Below are 20212 nucleotides of genomic sequence, written 5' to 3' on the forward strand. Positions count from 1 at the left end.
CATGCTAGTAGGTATTGTAGCAGTTGTGAGTGTGTCGCCTGCAGCAATGTCGCAGCTAGTTTGCACACACTACAGGGTGCCAACAGATACCCATCACTGTTCTTGTGCATTTCTGACAAAGAGCCATGTCCACTCGACGAAACTTGTAGTGTCAATTCGAATTTGCCGATCAGTTCATGTAACTTTTCAGGACAAAATTTACGCAGCGAGGGAAAGGAGACCATGCAACATGACCACAGCTAACAAGTGACTGTTAAGTTGATGGAAGGATTAACAAAAATAGCACTGGATGTGCGCTTGTGTTGTGCACAAGTTAATTTTAGAGGGAAGGCATCAGTTGTAATACAAAGGCATAAAATCGCAATAAACGGTGCTTGGATAAAAAAAAGTAAGTAAATAGGCACATACTAATTTATATTCCTTGTAATATAGAAAGGACGCATTTCTTTATGCGTTGATAAGTGTAGTGTAGGCATACAAAAATTGTTATTTATGTGATGTGCCTGACCGTTTTCTCTTGCCAATTTTCAACCATGGGTGAAAACAGATAAACAATCCTAATCCGGCCTGAAGCCCCATTGCCGATATGTGTGGCCAAGTCTGACGACCACACTGGTCTTTTGAGTGAAATATGATGATCTCATAGGTACATATTTAGGCACCAGCCAGTCTGCCCTATGAGCACTTGACCACATGTGAGAGGAAGAGAGTGCACTGCCTCTGACACGTACTGGACAAACTTGGTGCCATCATTGACCAAGCAAACCTAGCTTGCCTCCTTGCCTTTCTAAATTCAGTTGTGAACTGTTGTGCTTATGCTGCCTACTTTATTTTTGCTGGAAATATATGTGCGTAGCAGTCCACAAGTTAATTGACAAAGGCACCCAGGCATTCGAGGCTTCCTTAGATAAAGATACCCGAAATTTGTCTCGTATCTGTCAGGGGTAGTGTAGTCTATTCTTTTGATCACGTGCATATTTGGTCCATTGTATATCGGGCATGCAGACTAACCGGTGCCTCAGCTTGCGCCAGGAGGGCACCATAAATCACTCAAAGGACCAGTGTGCTCGTCCCATTTGACCATGCAGTGACACGACGAGCTGTGCACTGGATTTAGATCGTTCACCTGTTTTGTTCGCCTATGGCAACCGATTTATACAACAAATCAGAGAGGAATACCACATATAAAAATGGGACGTGTGTCAGTCAACGGTCGTTATGATTGCATGAAAAAGACTAATACTCTCTAATAACATGGAATATCAATCACCATACTTAATTATTAAATTCATTTTATGCGATTTTGTTTATCATGCTTCTATGCATTTGTTGTTCAACTTGTGCCCTCCCTCTAAAACAGCGCTCGGGTGTACACGATAAAAAAAACAGACATGGGGTGGTGTATTTCCAAATTGTGATAGATGCCATCATACCGGCGGCCAACACAGGCACGACAGTAGGCTTAATATGTACGAGAACTATGCCAGTAGCTGATGCAAATATTCTATAACAACTGGCACTTGGATGGCTCAACGATGCATTGAATTGCCGGTACACGAGTACTCCTATGCTCATTTCCATCCCAAGTAATCAGGTAGTGAGAAGATTTTTCAAATCACGCTAGCAGTCCACAGACTGGTGTCCTTTGTCAAGTAGAAATTGATACAGCCGAAGTAGTTCACAACATGTTAACACGCCACAGCTGATTCACATTGCACGTTAATACAGCCAAGAACGATTTCTCCTTACTGTAGTTACTGCTACACCCATAGGCCACATATTGGTTCCTCAACAACTTTGTGTGAACCGACATGACAATTTTTTTTCAGAACTAGCTATAACATCGCTAGATCGTTCTGCAGCAAGTGATACAGCGTGAATTTCTGTAGTTGATTTCCAAATTTTGTTATTGCCAAATTTTCTGTCCTTTCTACCTGCAGGGTACACGTGCACTCACTTCAAGATGACAATCCTCCACCTCAAGAACAGCCTCTCCTCAATGATAAGTAGCGAGATTAAATGAATAGAAAATATCGCATCCGTAATCAGACTGATACTGTGTTTTCCTTTCTATTAACCTCCTTCTGCATTTAAGGAAGCATTGATATGCTCAATGAATTTTTTTGTTAAATTTCTTTTGTTGAGTAATGTCTAACATGCAGCATATGAACGGGCCCACGTACATCTTGTCAAATGTGCTGCATCGTCGGTGGACATACATACATGCATACTGGCTGCATGTATCAAGCACCAAAGACAGTCACGCACAGGTAACATACTTAATTAAGGTCTGACTGCCATTGGGACACATCAGAAAATGTTACCACACGTGGTGGCCAATCTCCTTATAGCAGTGCTATGAGCACCAGCAGTCTAATGTATAAGCTCAATAGAGATTCATTAGGAAGACATGAGAGTCACCCGAAAACTGCTTTGAAGCGCAAATTCGGAAGACATCTCATGCTCAGAAGAAAAATACTCATCAAGAATTTAACAGAAAGATCGTGGCCAATATGTTTTTGAATGACATTAGGAATACGTAAAAAATTCCAAGGAAACTCATCGGAAATTCTAATGGCTGTGATGTCCAAACTCATAAGACTTTAATGTGAAACTCATCTCATATTTTCTTTAGGGTGCTACGATTCTCTAGATCGTCGATTCTATTTTGCATTGACAATATTACCGGATTCACGGTTGCTATTTGCTCTTGACAAAAATCGATTTTTTTGTTCTGGGCTTGTCAACATTTTCAATTTCTTACAGATTTGAGCGAGATGATTTTCCTGAATCTATTTAATATGTGTGGTTATTTCCTTCATTTGTTGGCTTATTTCAGAGTCCGCATTAGTCTCAACGTCTCCGCCAAGTAATAGAAGCTTTAGTATAGACTAAGCGTGTTCAAACACAATACCACTGTCTTGGGCAGGGCAGCACTAGAATAATATTTTTTTACAAGTCTTTATTTCTGCATTTAATAGGCGAAGCCTTGCGGCAGAAAAGGGGTGCTCTATGGGAGAAGGGGAGGGGGGATCAGTGCTCTCTCCTTCCTCGAGGTGGTGTGGCCCCGAGGTCGGCTCTGCAAAGAGGCAACCAGGCCCTTCCTTTTCCCTGAAAAAGTCCAGGAAGCCCGCCAAAGCTGCAGTGAGTCCTTGGGCCCGGTGTGCGATGGCCGGTCGAGGAACCCCTGCAGGGTGCCAGATCGGTTCCCACCCAGGGGGTGCAGTGTCCTTTCTCGGACCGCGTCAAAAGCAGAGCAGCTCCACAGAAGATGTTCGGCCGCACATCTGGCCGAGCCTGCCGCGCACTTAGGGCTCGGGTATGAGTGCGGGTTGATGAGGTGTAGCCTTGTTGGTGACAGAAGCTGGCCGGTCTAGGCTAGGTGAAGAAAAATCGCCTCTATCCTGTGAAATGTGCGGCGAGAATTGTTTATTGAAGCCATATGTTTTCCGTATCGCTTCCTCCCGTATAGGATGAATACAAAGGGATTGTTAGGTGGCCGCATTCCCTTAGTGCTGTCGTGCCCATTTGTCCCGGCTTGCGCGTAATGGGCTTTTTAGGGGTGCAGTGTAGTGGCGCTGAGCACTGGTTGTGCGCCCAGCGATCGGCGTAGGTTGGCGATGAACGGCTCTGCACAGAATCCCATGACTTTAAAACCATGGTATTTTGCACGTGGCACTCGGTAACTACCGCACGCTGAAAATCATTTTTTGCAATAATTTAATTTCTCAGTTATCTATTGCAATAATTAGTTTGGATCTTTTTCTAATTTTACAATTTAGCGTCCCACATATTTGCAATGCCACAACCTCACTCAGAATTTATTGCTGGATAGTGCACGTTAACATTATTCAATTCATCGTCTATATGAGCAGGTGTTATTTCTATATCAATACATTATGGCGCAATGCACGATGGGTACTGAACGTAAACTACAATTATTCCAGTATACGTTGTGCAGTAGACCAAGATATATTTAACCGAACCGGAGATAGAGAGACAATTTATTTGAAAGAAGGCAGAGATGTCGGCCTGAGCTAGCACGCTCTAGCCTGTTGCCAAACCAGAACCTCAGTTTTAAAAAAGGCACCTGTACTGTAGGCGAGTGAGGGACAACCTGACGCTGACGTAACTTAGAATCACGTACTGTCGCCCGAAAGCTCTGCGGTAGCTTACAGGTAAGATGCTGTGAGTGGGCCATTTCGAAAGTACAGCTCTGCTCTTCTCCCCCCGCCCTCTCCCTTTGTGGCCACTGCAGAAGGCTCCGGGAGAGGTGGATGGCAGGCGCCTTTAACGCCAGTGCTCGCACCACAAGAGGAAAAAAAGCACATATAGGAAAATTGTGGTTATATATATGGCCACTTTTGCTGCGTCTACATATGTGCAGAGTAATGAATTAGATCTCTATGCAATTGCGCAATGGTACTGATGCAGCAAGCGCTACTTCGTAATTCTCACTGCAAGAACTACGCACCGTCAAGTGTGTCATATCTTTACTGTAGCGAGCACCTTTAGGAAGCGTTCGGTCATTCGCTTACAGTTATAATTACCGTCAATTGTTGATACGCATTTTTCTTTTCAATGCAAACTGCAGCGATTATTTATCCCGATAGCGACTTGTGTGAGTGTTTTCAGTTTGGGACGCGTAGTGGGAAACTAACTATTTCATCGACTAAACTACGACAGTTGGATCCGGCCAGCGGCTCACTCACAACCTGCGGGCCGTGCTCGAGTCCCACAAGGCGTTCGCCAGGTAGAGCGACCTCATGCACAGACTCAAGTCAGTGGCCCTGTGGCCAAGTTTATGCCCGGTGCCCAGTTTATTCCAGTGGCCCAGCTTACGCCCTTCCCTGAAACAACAGGCTATGAAGGCATCGCTACAGCAAGAACCATATATGCTATCCTATCCACCAAATGCATCGCTATAATTACTCGTTCTCGAGAGTAAGGGGCGCATGTCGGCAACTTGAGAGTTCGTAACTTTCTGGGCAAGTCCTTGCTGGAAGCCGCCTAAGCCTGTCCGTTTCAAGGCTCAATGGCATCGTTTCGACATCAATTATGGCGCATTATCGCCAGCTTTGCACTTGGTATGCGTAATAAGAACGTAATCGGCGGGCACAGTATCGGACGACCGCCTCTGAATCATGCAAGGGTATACCTAGTAGGTTGTCATCTTAAGTACTTTGATGGCTGCCGTTACAAGGAACATGACGTTACCTATCATTCCAATAGCAGATGCCTATGTCTATATCATTCCAAACCAGATGTTTGGACCGGGTGTCGGGCGCATTTCCCTGTTCTAGATAATGCAATGTAATTATTAAATGTTCGCTTCCACACAACAGCTGCCCAATAAAAAAAACAGGAAGCAAAGCCCAATGCATCGAATTGTGAAAACAACGATAAGATATGATGTTTTTTTTTCTACTTTCTCGAATAGCGGAGGCACTCTATTGAACAAGGACTGCTTTAATTTGACGCATGGTAACCACCGACTATGTATTTTGACTAATCCCGATTCGTCACTTGGTTCTAATAGAGTTTTTTTAACGTGTCTATTCAACAACTTATTTGAGTGTGTCGTTCCGTTACGTGACATTGAGCGACACCCATTTATATTTATATTGCACTGCTACAAAGCTGCGTGCTATAAAAGTAGCCTGAGGCTTCACTCTGGCACCTCTGGCCCAGGCATGCCGCCGGTGACAGTAACGCCCTCTTTCTGTTCCATATTGGCGATGAAACGTGCTAAAGTATGATTATGCAAATGTGATGGGCACTCGGGACCATTCCATCCCCGTGGTCACGTCTACAGCTTATCGCTCGATCGCCTGCACACTCTGCCTTTCGTGCTGCGCTGCTGCTTCAGGATACGCCTACTTTGCATAACGCGGCGCACCAAGGCGAAAAAAGCTGATGATGTTCATTATCCAGTGAACGCTGGTTATAGAGGCACGCTAATACACGTCCGTCGAACCTGTGCGTAAAAGCCAAGGCACGTATTAAATATGCATAGGTAAAGCCGTGCTTCGAACACGGCGACGTGTAGCGTGTGGTTCTGTCAGGTAAGCGCGAAGAAAGCGGGCGCAGGAGGTATTAGAAATACATTTGGGCGGAATAAAAACTCTTTTTTTTTCTCTTTGATTTCACCGCACGCAAAGTGATGAGCACATGCAAAAGACAAGGTACAAATTTATGTAACGTGCATAGAACCGCCTCTTTTTAAGCTATGAATTATTCTTATTTTCATACACTGTAAACAAAAGTTAGCCGACATTGGGGTTTTTGCGGCTCATGAGCTTTGAAGACTACCTTGCACCAGAAAATTACTCTGGCATGAGGCAGTAAAATGCGTTACATTACATCGTTTTACTACCATCTATGAGAAACGTAGTAAAAGGATGTCATGAGCCGGCTTTACGACGTACGGAGTTTTAGATCACGTGACCAAATACCATCTATTGAGAGTTTAAAACCACGTGATCTGGAACCAACCTGAAGATCACGTGATTAAATACTACCACTTTACTCCCCAAGGTCTCGATCATTGCAAGCTCCGCCCAATCCAGTTAAGCCTATGCTCGGCGACAGGCACGGCCGCGGCAGAAATAGCAAAGATCGATGCCGTGGCGGTGCATCCACCAGCGGAACGGCAGAACGTTGGAAACTTGGAACGTATGTACGTCGCGTAAGAGGTGCCTCAAGTGGACGCGGCTTCCTGCCGGCGCGCCGCCCGTTGCACGACCGACGAGCCAATCGACTGCATTGCGTCAGTGCGAACTCATCGAAAAATAATGTTCCGATTCCGCTCTGCACGGCGAACCGGCGTGGCCATGCTCGCATTCAGCGACAAAAATCGCCTCAAGAATCGTTCCTGGACCGATCCTCTCTACGGCAGGTAAATATCTTGCCGTTCGCGACGGATACCGCCATCGGCCGGCAGCCTACAAACGGCGAGTTGTCGCGTCTGCTGCTCCGGCCGGAAGCAAGCGTGTCGGTCAAAGTTCATTGCCAAGCACAAGCCCACTTTTTCATGCTTCTACGAGCTTGAAAACGACTGTCTCTTGTCCACTTTGAAGCTGTGAACGGAATCGTCACGACCCACTGTAGCACAAAATAAACAAAACGTTGGTAAGTTGTAGTGACAGTCAATGGAAAGCCTCACGCACTAGAAATAGATGCGATCATGTCGAGCGGTCTCACCAATTCAAGATGAGGGCATATAATCTCGTAAACACGACAGCTAGCGCTGTAGGAAGCGTGTATACGAGCGGTGATCATGAATTTGTGCTCAGTAGGCGTCAAAGACGCCCGTAGGCCATCCACTATTGCAAGAAGACGGAGCTGCACGGACGGCGCGCTGATGGGCTCGTGTTCGCCAGCTAAAGCGGGAGACACACGGCCCGATTCGGTGTCCGATCCGGCGTCCGACGCGCCTGAACGGCAGCCGGAATCGAGGTGTTTTGCCGTGCCGAACCGCCGGATCGGACGTCCGGCGTGCGACAAACCGGGCAAATTTTCATCGTCTGATGTGTCCGACAACCGCACTGACCGCACCGTCGTTTGGCCGCAGCTAATGTGACGTTCTCTGACGTTCCCTCCACGGAGGCGGCGCTGGCAGGCCGGTTTCTCGCCGTCTTTTTTTTTCCTTGCCTGCTGCTGTTTGTTGCCGACACGAAATAGTTACCAGTTCAATAAAGTTATCTCGAACGTGTGCTTATTATGCAAAACAGCGCCTAGTACACTAGCACTAAGCTACCGTCGAAATCGGAAGCCGCGACGCGAGGGCCTTTTCGTGGGCAAACAGCACACACCGACCGTCTGAGCGAGGCTGCTCGCTTCGCTTGCACGTTTGCCCTTCGCAACGACTGCGTCGAGTAAACCAATTGTATTTAATTACGGGCTACCTAAGTGCACAGCGTTAATTGTTTTGGCAAAAATAAGCCCTCTTCATCGAGCTCGGGCTGAATCAAGCGCCGTCGGCCGCAGCGTCCGCCTAGCTATGCCAGCCGGCCGTATCGCTGGCTGTCACCGGAGCCGTCAGTGGACAACGCGCCGTCGTGAAGTGTTCTGTCATTTGCAGGGGCATAATTTTATTGACAGTGTTCACGTAAAGCGAAGCAGTGTTGTGCAGAGTTGTTTATATTGCGTTTCTCGACGTGAATATGTACTAAAACGGGGGGGGGGCTGGATCTGGGCGGAGCTTACGCGCCGCTCGACCGTTCGGATACACGCACGTTGGATCGGACGCCAAATCGTACCGTGTGTCCCCTGCTTAAAGCTCGCTCGTGGTTCGGCGTAAGTCCCTGTATATTCTTTATAAATAAGGAAGCCTACCTAGGCACTGTAAACCCAACAATTGGGGCCTAAATGCCTGCCCTCCTCCCAGCTGCGGCTTCGTTTGAGCGACAAAGTCCGATTTCGAAGGCCGTGCTTTTGTAAACTGCATGCCACTGAAGCGGTTGCGAATCTTGAAGGCGACATCCGCTTCATTTTTTTTTTAATATATACAGTACATTTTCTTAAACTTCGTATAAAAAAGTGCATACTTATACAAAGTTAACACTTTTGGACCCAAGAAATTTGTTAAAGTGTCCCTACCGATTGTTGTTTGGAAAAAACGTAATTTTCTCATTTAAGATACAATTTTCTAAAAACCGTGGAGTGGCGCCACTGCAGTATTTGTTTGGTCGACATACCACGTTGGTTGTAGTGAATGCACCTTGCAGTAAGGCGGTATTTGAGTTATATTTTAGAAGTGCCTAGACAAAATCTGCTCCTTGTCGTGTGCAGTAACCATCGCAAACCCTCCGGACTTGTGTAACGCCGTTAGTTCGCCGTGTGTTTCGTGCGATCTACCAGTGTCGACAGTGAGTGTCTTACTACAGCGCCCGTCCGAGCTGCCTTTGTTCTGCCGAGCTGCCTGCCCGCGCTCTCGTGAAAAGTCTGGTACTGGAGCTTCGAATCGTAGTGTATGGAAGACTGTTGAAGGTTGTGCTTTTGTGGAGCTGGAGTTCATCGGAAGTTCTACAGTGCTTGCGCCAGAAAAACGTCGGTGCCTCGGTACCTTTGAGACGAAGGAGCGTTGGCCAAGTCTTTTTGAAAGGTAAGCAAGTTTGGCCCTTGCGCGCATTTTTGAACTTATGATTTACGTAATGAACGTTGTGTAATTAGCTAGAGCAACGCGCTTTCTGATCGTAGGTTGGCCGTCTTGCTGTGCACATTTAGCAAACAATTTCACGAAGGCTTCCTCTGATGTTACAGCGTACTTGCATTCTGCTGTAAAATATATGCTACCCGCCTTGATTGCTATGCCTGAATGGGCACACAATTATGAAAACACTGAAAGTTGCTGTTCGTTCGGTAGTTTTCTGGCAAGAAGTTATTCGTTATATATGCATTCCCGCAAGTACAGTACATGTGTAATGTATCCGTCGATGTATCATGGGCTTCGCGCGTTGGCACACGATTCCTATGTTTGACGCTTAAGCAGATAGAAGCTTGTATGAAGATTTTTCTATGTATACAGTTTGGTTTGGATGACCACGTCGCGAGAACCTGTGTATTGTTTATGTTCTTGAGTGTCTTCGCGTATTTGTCTTCTATGTTGCAGACCCGACATAGGCCGATATTACAGTAACGAAGTTTATTTTTAATCGAGACATTTCAGACACCGGCCTTTAAGAAAGACATAGACCAACCAATTCTTACGAACGGGATGCCAGCTCTTGCAATCGTAGGTTATACGGCAGTGCGTAATAAAGTAAGGACTGCGATTTTGTAGCGATACTTACCCCTCGATTCTATACCACTCTTGTCGCCCACCGCAAACGGCCGGCTGTTCCAGTACGTAGCACGGGCCGGGGCGACGGTCAAACCACTAACGAATAACGAAAAGGAATAGCATCGCTACAAAATCGCGATCTAGCTTTCAGAATGTTTTTCATGTGCTTAATATTTTTGTTTAATCCAATGCGCCACGTTTGACTGCATATTTGAGTTTTGTTTTTGATTGTCCTGGTAGCCTGTTGTTGCTGATTTCGTTCCTTCCTGAAACTTCGCTTGTTACAAAATATCAGTGTAACCTCCTTAGATATAACAGAGACATTTGTGCAACCAGACGCAAATTCATGCAGCTGGCTGTGTGAGGCTCTCTTTGCAATTCCACATGACACTGGTAAATCACAAATTCCCAGGTTCACAACACAATAAATTAAACATTTCTTACTTTTGAAGGCTATGCGGATTCTGGAGGCATCCCTACATCAAGCAGGAACCTGCTGCACTGCTGGAAGCTGGACAGCACGACAATAAAGCACGTGATCTGTGTGCTTTCTCAAAGGTGCGTACAAAACTGGCGCTGCCTTTCGAGTTGTAGGACACATTTGTGTAATATGCAATCATTTTACTGTATTGCCATTTTCAGGATTTCTAGTGGCTGATCACGAATTTTATGTTTTGGTGGAGTGCCCTCAGTTTAATGAATTTACCTAAAGTAGCCTCCTCTGAGTTAAATATAATTGGACGCTTGAGTAATTATGCCTTATATACTCCATATAGACTATATTAATCTAGCCAAAATGCCTTTTTAAGAACCATGAATTGAGGTTTCGTGTCTCGAAAAATGCGTTGTACCGCCTAAAGACATGGTTTAGGCAAAAGTGCCTTAAGCAATGCTTTCGCACAAAAGTTGTATCATCAAGAGTTTCATAGAAGCCTGTGTGGTCGGTATGAAACATGACAAAGAAAGACATAGACCAACCAAATACAACATTAAAAGCAATACATTTTGGCTTCCATATGGAAGCCTTGTTCACAATAAGGCTAAAAAAAGTGGAAGTGCACATTTAATTAAGTAAGTTTTAGCATAAGATGGGCGTGGGCTCCTTGGTTTCAGATAAACGTGTGTCCTGTTGATTGCATCTCCAGGGAATCCAGGTACAGGCATGGCTTCCAATTTCTTTCCTGGCCGATTATGCTAGACACTATCCAGTCACTATTGTGTTTAGTCATTGCTGCATGCTCTGCCAAAGCATTTGATGCCACTCTTTTCTCGTCCACGTAGTTCTGATGTTGGCGTAGCCATTGTTTAAAGTTGCCCATTGCCCTAATGTAGATAGTATTCATATACACCTGTTATGTTTCAAAGGTCAGAATTCATGTCAGTAAAATTTTTGATACGGGTTGTTACTGGGATGGCTACCTCGTTGGTTTAGCATGGCTTGTCACTGGGATTGCTCTCTTGTTTGTTTAGCTTCTTGTCGGGTTCTTATGGATTTGATTTTGTGCACAATGAGATGTTACACACACACCTTGCATATACATGAAAAAAGGGTTTACAGCAGAGATAACATATATGCATGGGCATATATATGTGTCAATAAAATACCCGAGCCTCATTTCTGCCTACAGAAAAAGAAGTTATTTCTCCTCGAAGGCATGACTGCTTCCAATAATGAACCTCCAAGGGAAGGTTTTCTCTAATCCCCATTTTTGATATCTACATGCTTATGTGGCATGTACAAACTGGACGAGTGGTCTAAATTTTAAATTTGAGTAATAATTGCAATAAATAACTCATTTCACCTGTCTTCTAATGACTCTAAAATTCTATGCTTCTACCTTGCCAAACCTTTTATGAAATTAGTTTGATGAGGCCCAATATACAGGGCTTTCTAAATTGAAGGTATCAGTACCTATTAAAGACTGTGCTAACTATGAAAATGCTGCTTGTGTATGTGGTTTATTCATTTCTCAGACAAAAGCTTTACACCCAAGTGCAGTCAGTAAATCGAAAACAATTGCGTCTTTTTCAATAGTTCTCGAGCACTTGTGCGTCACTATAGTCGGATACAACTTTAGAAAAAAGGGGAGGCCCCGCCCAGATGACTGAAGCGCGACGTCCGATTGCCTCCGCGACTAAAATAATCCCGCTCAAAAAATCGTGCTTCGGAAACGCGCAATTCTCATGTATAAATAAAGACTTTGATGACTGGATTAGTAGAGCTCTCATGTGCTACAGCACATGCCAGATCGCGACAGAAAAATAACCCCGTGCCTTCCACAACGCTGCCCGTCGTCTGCTCTTTAGCTTCATTGCAAGTGGCAAAAGTAGAAAGAGCAACTCTGCATGGCATTTGTGCTTGTTTACATGTACACAGCAAATTTACTACTCCTGTTCCGAGCTTCAAATGAATCAGTTGCTACTGAACAAGTACTTATATAAAACAATGCATTTATCGCAACCATTACAAACCCAAGATGCTCATTGGCAGCGAAAGCACCGGGTTAAAGGTGAGGAGGGAGGTCAAAGCTTCGCATATTTCGGGTGGCAAACTGTCGACACCCTCGTGAAAACGCCCACAAAATGTGGAGAAAAGAAGAAGCAGCACGAAGTAGGACACATGTGCGCTGAGGTCGTGTGCACGATTTCTTTCACCACGAGATACCGACGATCGAGAAGATCACTAACGAGTTCTCGAAGCGTATGTGGTGTTATGTTTGTGCCCTGGGATTTGCCTGACGGATGGCCAGTGCTATGGTTTGTCGACCGTGGAGGCAGCATTCATCCCTGCATGGTGCCTGCCTGCTTCGGACACGACTACGTGCACGGCTCGGGTTTCCTCGTGGCTGCACGGCGTCCACGACGGAAGCAGCCACCGGATCACGGACTGCTTTTCGGCCCCTCCCCGTCCCGGCAGCAATGCAACCCCCCCTCCCCCTCGTTTGTCCGGCGGCGCCCGCACCACAAACGACTCCCGCTGTGTTGGGGACAGTTTCCAAAGGAGGGCTGTGTTTCGACCCAGTGCCTTGCAGTTGGTTCCCTTTGTCCTATGCGGGCCATAAAACTTGACCGGCGCACCATTCTGACCGACCGCCAAATCGTCCCGACGCCGCAGCGCGGTTCAAGGAAGCGCCGGACACCGAGAGCGGCATTAGGACACCGGAGGCTGCCCGGACCCTCTCTCTCTCGACCTTGTTTCGTCCTTGGTGACTGTCTGGGGGATCTTTGGACTGAGGGGTGTTATTTAAGCAGCTTGCAGCTGCTCTGTTGGTCTCTGTCCTGATAACGACGACAACATGTAAACATTGTATAAAGAATTATTCGCAGAGAAAACTCTCCTCGTCTCTGACTCTGCGTGAAGCGAGGTCCAGACCTCCTGCCAGCCACACATACCTCGGCAAACGCAACAATGGATCTCCCATCACTGAAGCGGTGTACTGTGTGTCAAGCACAGCAGCCAAGCATTCTCCCGTGGCCTCTCAAATAAATAAGCAGTTCATTTGATGACATATTCCTTTTAATGGAAGCCCAATTCTGAAAAAGCAACGTCCTGCACAGATCATGCTCAATATAAGCGTTGGCATGGAAACGTGCTGAAATGCCGGAAAATCTGAATGCAAATGCAGTTATTAATCCTGAATAACTATGTGGGGTCCGAAATGCTCATTCGGGCATCCACTGTCCAGCTTCACACGAAAAAGCAGTAGTCAACGTGAATGAAATTGACAGCCACTCTTAGCAGCCTGCACGCCAAAGCACATTGTGCTTTGCGTGCAGTTGTGCTGCCCCTACTGTTTTTTCCGGCCCGTTGAGATGAATAATACCAATGTCAGAAGGCCCAATACTCTATTGGGCAGCCACCTATGAGCATGACGGGCCCTGTGATGAAATAACAGTCATCAGGGCACGCTTCAAAGGCACCTTTAGCAGTCTGCACGTCAAAGCCCAGTCAAGCCGTCAGCACTGTTGGTGAAACGGCAGCAATCAATGCGAGAATGACAGCCACTGTTGGCAGCTTGCATGCAAACACACATTCATGTGGTGGCATTGTTTATTTTGGTTACCTGGCCTAGGCAAGTAATGCGAAAATGACAACAATTATCAAACATCATTAGCTTAGTTAGGCCCAATATACTCAGTCCGGTAGCTATTAATAGCAGTAGTCGAGGGCACGCTTGAAAGGCACCATTAGCCGTCTGCACGTCAAAGCGCAGTCAATCCGTCGCCACTGTTGGTGAAATGGCAGCAATCAATGGAGAATGACAGCCACTGTTGGCAGCTTGCATGCAAACACACATTCATGTGGTGGCATTGTTTATTTTGGTTACCTGGCCCAGGCAAGTAATGCGAATAAGAGAACAATTATCAAACATCATTAGCTTAGTTAGGCCCAATATACCCAGGTGGGTAGCTATTAATAGCAGTAGTCAAGGGCACGCTCAAAAGGCACCATTAGCAGTCTGCATGTCAAATCACAGTCATACCGCAGCCATTGTTGTATTTGTTTATCTGACCGGGCAAGTAACACCAATGTAAGCACAATTATTCACCCTGAATAGCTCTGCTAGCATTGTGCTAAAAAATGCTGAGTGAAGTTGAATGTGTTTTATTGAGGCAATTATTTAATTCACAAGCCATCGGCATGTCGATCAACGGCCAGGTTCAGACAATGTCATTTGTGAAGTAATAAAGGGTGAAAGTTGCAAAAGCTCTTAGTGCACTGCTTTGCTGGGCTCCATTCACTGAATAATGTCTTTGCAATGGCGAAAGCGTCAGACAGAAATCACACCCCACTGCACATTGTTATTCGTGCTGAAAATTTTCTCCATCATATGTGATAGGCAGTGAAGCCATTTGTTTACTAAGACTGCATGCATGAAAAATTCAACAGCATAGCAAGGTGTTTCACAATATGCAGCCTTTCATGTGCACTTCTGGCTAGCTGCCACATGCACTGACGCATAAACATGAACATAGGTAAGAGGCAAAGTTACTGTGCAACCCACATAACGCTTTTAAGGAAATGTATCTCTAAACCTTTCTGTTTTGATAGGCGATCAAAATTTGTTTTGAGCAAGTTGGTTATTCACATTGCAGCAACAGCACAAGAAACAAGGACAGAAAACGCAGCGAGTAGGCAGATTGAGAAGACGAGGTAGACCAGCGAGAAAGGTTTTAATGAGATGGAAGAGGCCAATTGTGCAGTGTACAGGAGTTAGTGCTTTGAATGAGATTGGCTAATGAAAATGTGTAAAGACTTTGCTGAAAGAAAACTAGCAAAAACAAATGCTAATATAAAATAAAAGGACAAATATGAGTAAGTGCAAACACGCATGGAAGCAGGAACGCTGGCAACACAACTTATGCGTGACTGTGCCACAGCACGCATTCTACAGCTTGCATGCGCGGTGAGCACTGGTGGAAAGAAAATCGACGGTGCTATACACAACGCTCGAACACCGCTGTTAGACGCTCGGCTATCTCACTGCTGACAACAATCATTCACGCTAAGTTGACGGCGACAAATCTTTGCATTGGAGGCTTCTTTTGCAAATATTTTCTGTTGAGACGCTCGTAGGTTTGTTTCACGCACGCACGCTTTTCTAATTTCTCCTCAGAATGGTTTTGCTCCATCACTTTACCCCGTCCGATGGAAAATGCAGCGACACGGTACACGAACTCACCCGCAGCTGACAGCAGGCACCAGACTTTGGCAAACTTTTCTTGTCCTAACTTCACTCAGGAGCGAAATAAAAAACATGGAACAAACAGGCAGGATGTGTGTATGCAGCAGTCACCGAGACATCCTGTTTTCAGGCAAAGCATAGCGCAGCATCAGCAATGCTCGCTGCAATGTTTCTTCGCCGGATCACGGCTTAGAATATACGCACGCAGCACAGATGCCGCATCGTAAGCTTGCAGTAATATTTCCGGCATGATAGACAATGACAAACTGTTTGGGAATTCACTGTGACGAGGCATTGACGCGCACAGCTGACGCGACTTGGCCTAGTTCGAAGCCCGGGCGGCCATCTTCTCCGACGGCGGGCCACCGGCCGTCCGGCGCATGACATCAGTCCAGAGTGCGCAACCATTAGTGGATGCTCGTGTGCATCCGCCTCGGAGGAGTAAACGCCTCTGTTTTTCTAAAGTTGTATCCGACTATAATCAAGCACAGCTTGACCCTTGGCCTAATACTAAATCAGGCTTGAAGCTTTCAATGTCTGCTAATCGCTAGAACAGCACCAGATCTCATTCTGTGCCAAGGGGTGGAACGCATTCGCTTAGAGCTAGGCAGATGAATGTCTTTCTTTCGCATTGAAGTTCCCAATACTTTCTAGTCTTAGGTGAAAGTACACAGCTCAGCACAACGCACGTATGGTATACGTAAGGGTACTTTGTTCTTGAAACCATATCAACAAGAAGCAGCTACTTCCGTTTTTGCACACCTTACCCTATTTCCTAACCTTTCCTTGATCAAAAGTGTAGAAAATTAATCTGTGCTTGTTCTATTGTTTCACAGGTAGACATCGGCGACGGTGTATATGTTGAAAAGTTCCTGCTGAAGAGGCTGCGCCTGGATGCTAACAACTCAGGCTTTCAGTTCGCGGGGGGCCTCCTTAAGGCTCCTTTTACAAAAGAAGAGGTTGAAGGGAGGCGCTACACATGGATGCGCAGCGATTGTTTGTGACATCGTCACTGCTGGCAGGCCTGGCCTGCCTTTTCGCTTCGTTCTGGGTCTTCCACGTTATCTACTCGAAAAGGCCCACAGGGTTTTGACATTTATTGAGCACTGCTTTCTGGATTTGAGCTACACAAAGCTGCAGGTGAAAGCATTGGATTTAGTCAATATTTACAAGAACTATTGCTAGGCAAAAAAATTTTCAGATGCATATCCTCAAGAAAGTTTCTGTAAAAATTATTTTGCCTAACAAAAGCACTCGTGGGTTCTGTGGCTGGCAGCTTGCCCAAGCCATGTAGCACAGTGCTTGCTTTAAAGGGACACGAAAGTGAAAATTTATTTAAGCGTTATTAAATCATTTTTCTACAACACCGAAAAAACAACTCCCTCCATGAGAATTGGCTTGATAAGCCAGATAACTTGCAAAAACGAAAACTGGTGTCGCCACCACCACCTTATAATTCCTGCACCAGCTCGCTGTGATATGGAATTTGACGGTGTCTGTTCAGGTCTAGCTAATGTTCTACTGGCCAATATTGATGAATTCTGTTGTAAAGGTGTCAAAGAATATACTTAGTTGAAGTATGACTCCACACTGATGTGCGGGCACTGCATAAAACTTGAAAGTTAAATCTTCATTTTCTCATCTATTAATCCGCTTATTGCCACAATGTTCATGAATACAGTTCTGAAAGATTGTTTTATCAGTCTAAAATGATTTATTGTTTCTCTTTAGTATCTCTGTAATGGACCTTTAGCAACAAAATGTGTGTTAGTTTGCGACAGGTATTCTCAGCGGGGGCAAGAGCACCAGCAGCATGCTCAGTGATTCTGTACCAACTGATAATTTGAAGGATGTCCTGTGCCACTAGGGTTAGGCCAACATGGCTCTGTGTTAATCACCACAAGTGTATTATGCAAAACTTAATGGCCCAGAAATTGGTAATTCAGGGGGGAGTTGAATTAGCTGTTTGTTTTTTTTTTCTTTATCATGGACTTCTCACATTACACTTTGTCACAACGCATTCACTTTAAAGTAACTGGAGAATAAGGTGGTTTGGTATTCAGACATGCCTTCTGTGTGTAAACAGTGTTAGATGAGCAATACAAAGATACACCATAGATGCTGACTGGCAACATGAAGGGGTTTGAGGGCAGCTACGAATATACATCCTTGTAGTCGTACCTATAGCACTATATTCAATTTGTCACACAAGCATATGCCATCCATCACAACTGCATGCCTAGAAAAAGACAAGGGCAACACACTCAATTACCTTTTATTCTATCTAAGAAGCACTACAATATTTAGGCAACGAAATTGACATCTGGCTTGTACCCATAAGTACTGCAATACAGTTGTATAACATGTTCCTCTTGTGTGGAAAAAGGGCTGCATACGTTTTCTTTGAGCACAAGGGGGAGTGGTATCAGTTAAAGCCCCTCCATCCACGCGCCACTGCCGCTTTCTTAAGTAGCGACAACCTTTGTTGTGCGCCGCCTTTTCCCCTGACATCAAATCCAGTTCCAGCATTTCCAGTTTCAAAGTTTCCGGTTCCGGCGTTACCGCTTCCTGGAGTTGTGCTGCGGGAATTTCCGCTTTGACTACCGATGGTGAGATGCCCACGCGTGCTTAGCAGAGCTGTGGTAGTCACCATGAGAAGAATGCAAAGGCGACAAGCTGTTGTATTCCGCTGAAGTAGTAATTCGCGGTCGCTGTTTTCTAAATGCACGAAAAATGGCAGTGGTCTCCAAGCGCCCAGGCACTACATTCCACTGTACGTTGTCTCGGGGCACAACCCGTCGCAGGTTGACGCGAACACGATCAGATCGCTGGTTACAATAGGCGGTGGTACTTGGATGGAATCGCATTCACAGTTTAAACCGCAGCTGGTGCAATTAAAGCCTCTCCATCGACGCGAAAGTAAACAACGTTAAGAAAAACATAGCGTTACTTCCACTCGGAACAGGAAGCTGCAGCTACGGAAGTTCCGCTTGACGCCGGAAGCTAAGGGGGCGAGTGGCAGAGGAACGTGGAGGAAGAGGGTAGGTTGGCGGTACTTAACCTGGTCGGCGGAAACGTGTATGGAGGGGCTTTAGTATCAGTTAATGGCTGTTTTCACATATATGTTTTGTCGTGTGTATTAGCAATCACCACTTTCTTTATCTGAGTGAGGTCATTTTTTAGAAAGTTTGAAAGTTTATAGAACATGTTGCTCATGGTTGTTGCAGTTTTCTTCCTAACTATCCATTCATTGCACTGTGCACCCATGTCTTGGGCAACTAGCTGTTTGAAGGTCAGCATGCTATCGATGGGTCTAATGATAATCTCTAGTGCCCTCTCATTTGCTTGTTGCAATACTTAAGAGTTAGATTTTGTATATTGTGTCACTTGTTTATTTTCACTGTACTTTAGTTTCACTACATCTTGAATGTGTTGTGATAGTTTTTCTTTTGCAATGAAAGATATGGTGGGCAGTTGCCGACACTAATGTTTCGCTGGGGCAGTAATGGTCATTAGCAGCAGATGCTAGCTGCCCTTAAGTGCAATGTTCTTATGTTGCATAGTATTGTTCATGATCCATTGAATGCACTGCACGCGCATGTTGCGGACAACTGCCTGTTTGAAGAAATTATCTGCATATTCAGTGGGTCTAATGTGAACATCTCTACTACTGACTTAGCTTCACTACATCTTGAATGTGTTGTGATAGTTTTTATTTTGCCGTGACAGATGTGGTGGGCAGTTGCTGGCACTAATGTGATAGTACGAATGCTTGCTGTATTTACCACATGGTTGTTTCATTTCGTCTGAGGCAGTAGTGGCCGTTAGCAGCAGATGTCATTTGGCCTTAAGTGCAATATTTTTATGTTGCATAGTTTTGTCCATAATCATCCATTGAATGCACTGCAGACCCATGTTCTGGACAACTGCCTGTTTGAAGGAATGATCTGCATATTCAGTGTGTCTAATGTGAACATCTCTAGTACTGCCTGTGTATTTGTGAGTTAGGTTTTGTATTGTGTGTCATTTTGTTTTCGCTGTGCTTTAGTTTCACTACATCGTGAATGGGTTGATAGTTTTCCTTTTGCAGTGAGAGATATGATGGGCAGTGGCCGGCACTAATGTGATAGTACGAATGCTTGCTGTATTTACCACATGGTTGTTTCATTTTGTCTGGCGCAGTAATGGCCGTTAGCAGTAGATGCCATTTGGCCTTAAGTGCAATATTTTTATGTTGCGTAGTTATGTTCATACTAATCCATTGGATGCACAGCACACCCATGTTCTGGACAACTGCCTGTTTGAAGGAATGACCTGCATATTCAGTGGGTTTAATGTGAACGTCTCTAGTACTGACTGTATATTTATCAGTTAGATTTTATATTGTATGTTGCTTGTTTTCACTGTACTTTAGTGGGATTGCACATTGAATGTGTTGTGATGTATTTTATTTTGCTATGAGAGATCTAATGGGCAGTTACCAGCCCCCAGTCCGTGTATTAGTACAAATATTTATTATGCTTATCACAGCATTTTGTAAGGCTATAGTTTTGTGATGATTAACTCATGCCTGACTTTTTTATGAGAAACATGTCACAACTAATAAACAATCACTCATGCTTGGGATCCATGAAATCATCCTTGTAATCTTTCAATTGTCTTCGAACTACTTCCACATCAGGCCCAAGAAACTCCAGAACGCGCTTGAAGAATTACTCTCGGAAAGAACCGAGAAAACCTG

The 20212-nt window shown here is 45.1% G+C and overlaps 1 long non-coding RNA gene across 1 annotated transcript; it reads left to right on the top strand.

The window, feature by feature from the left end:
* Positions 1-8671: 8671 nt before the first annotated feature.
* On the top strand, positions 8672-16789 carry LOC129381693 (uncharacterized). The gene is made up of 3 exons (XR_008609807.1): positions 8672-9106; positions 10237-10342; positions 16308-16789. It is a non-coding gene; the product is annotated as an uncharacterized lncRNA (long non-coding RNA).
* Positions 16790-20212: the final 3423 nt, after the last annotated feature.

The sequence above is a fragment of the Dermacentor andersoni genome, chromosome 11, assembly GCF_023375885.2.
Source record: "Dermacentor andersoni chromosome 11, qqDerAnde1_hic_scaffold, whole genome shotgun sequence".
NCBI classification, from domain to species: Eukaryota; Metazoa; Arthropoda; class Arachnida; order Ixodida; family Ixodidae; genus Dermacentor; species Dermacentor andersoni.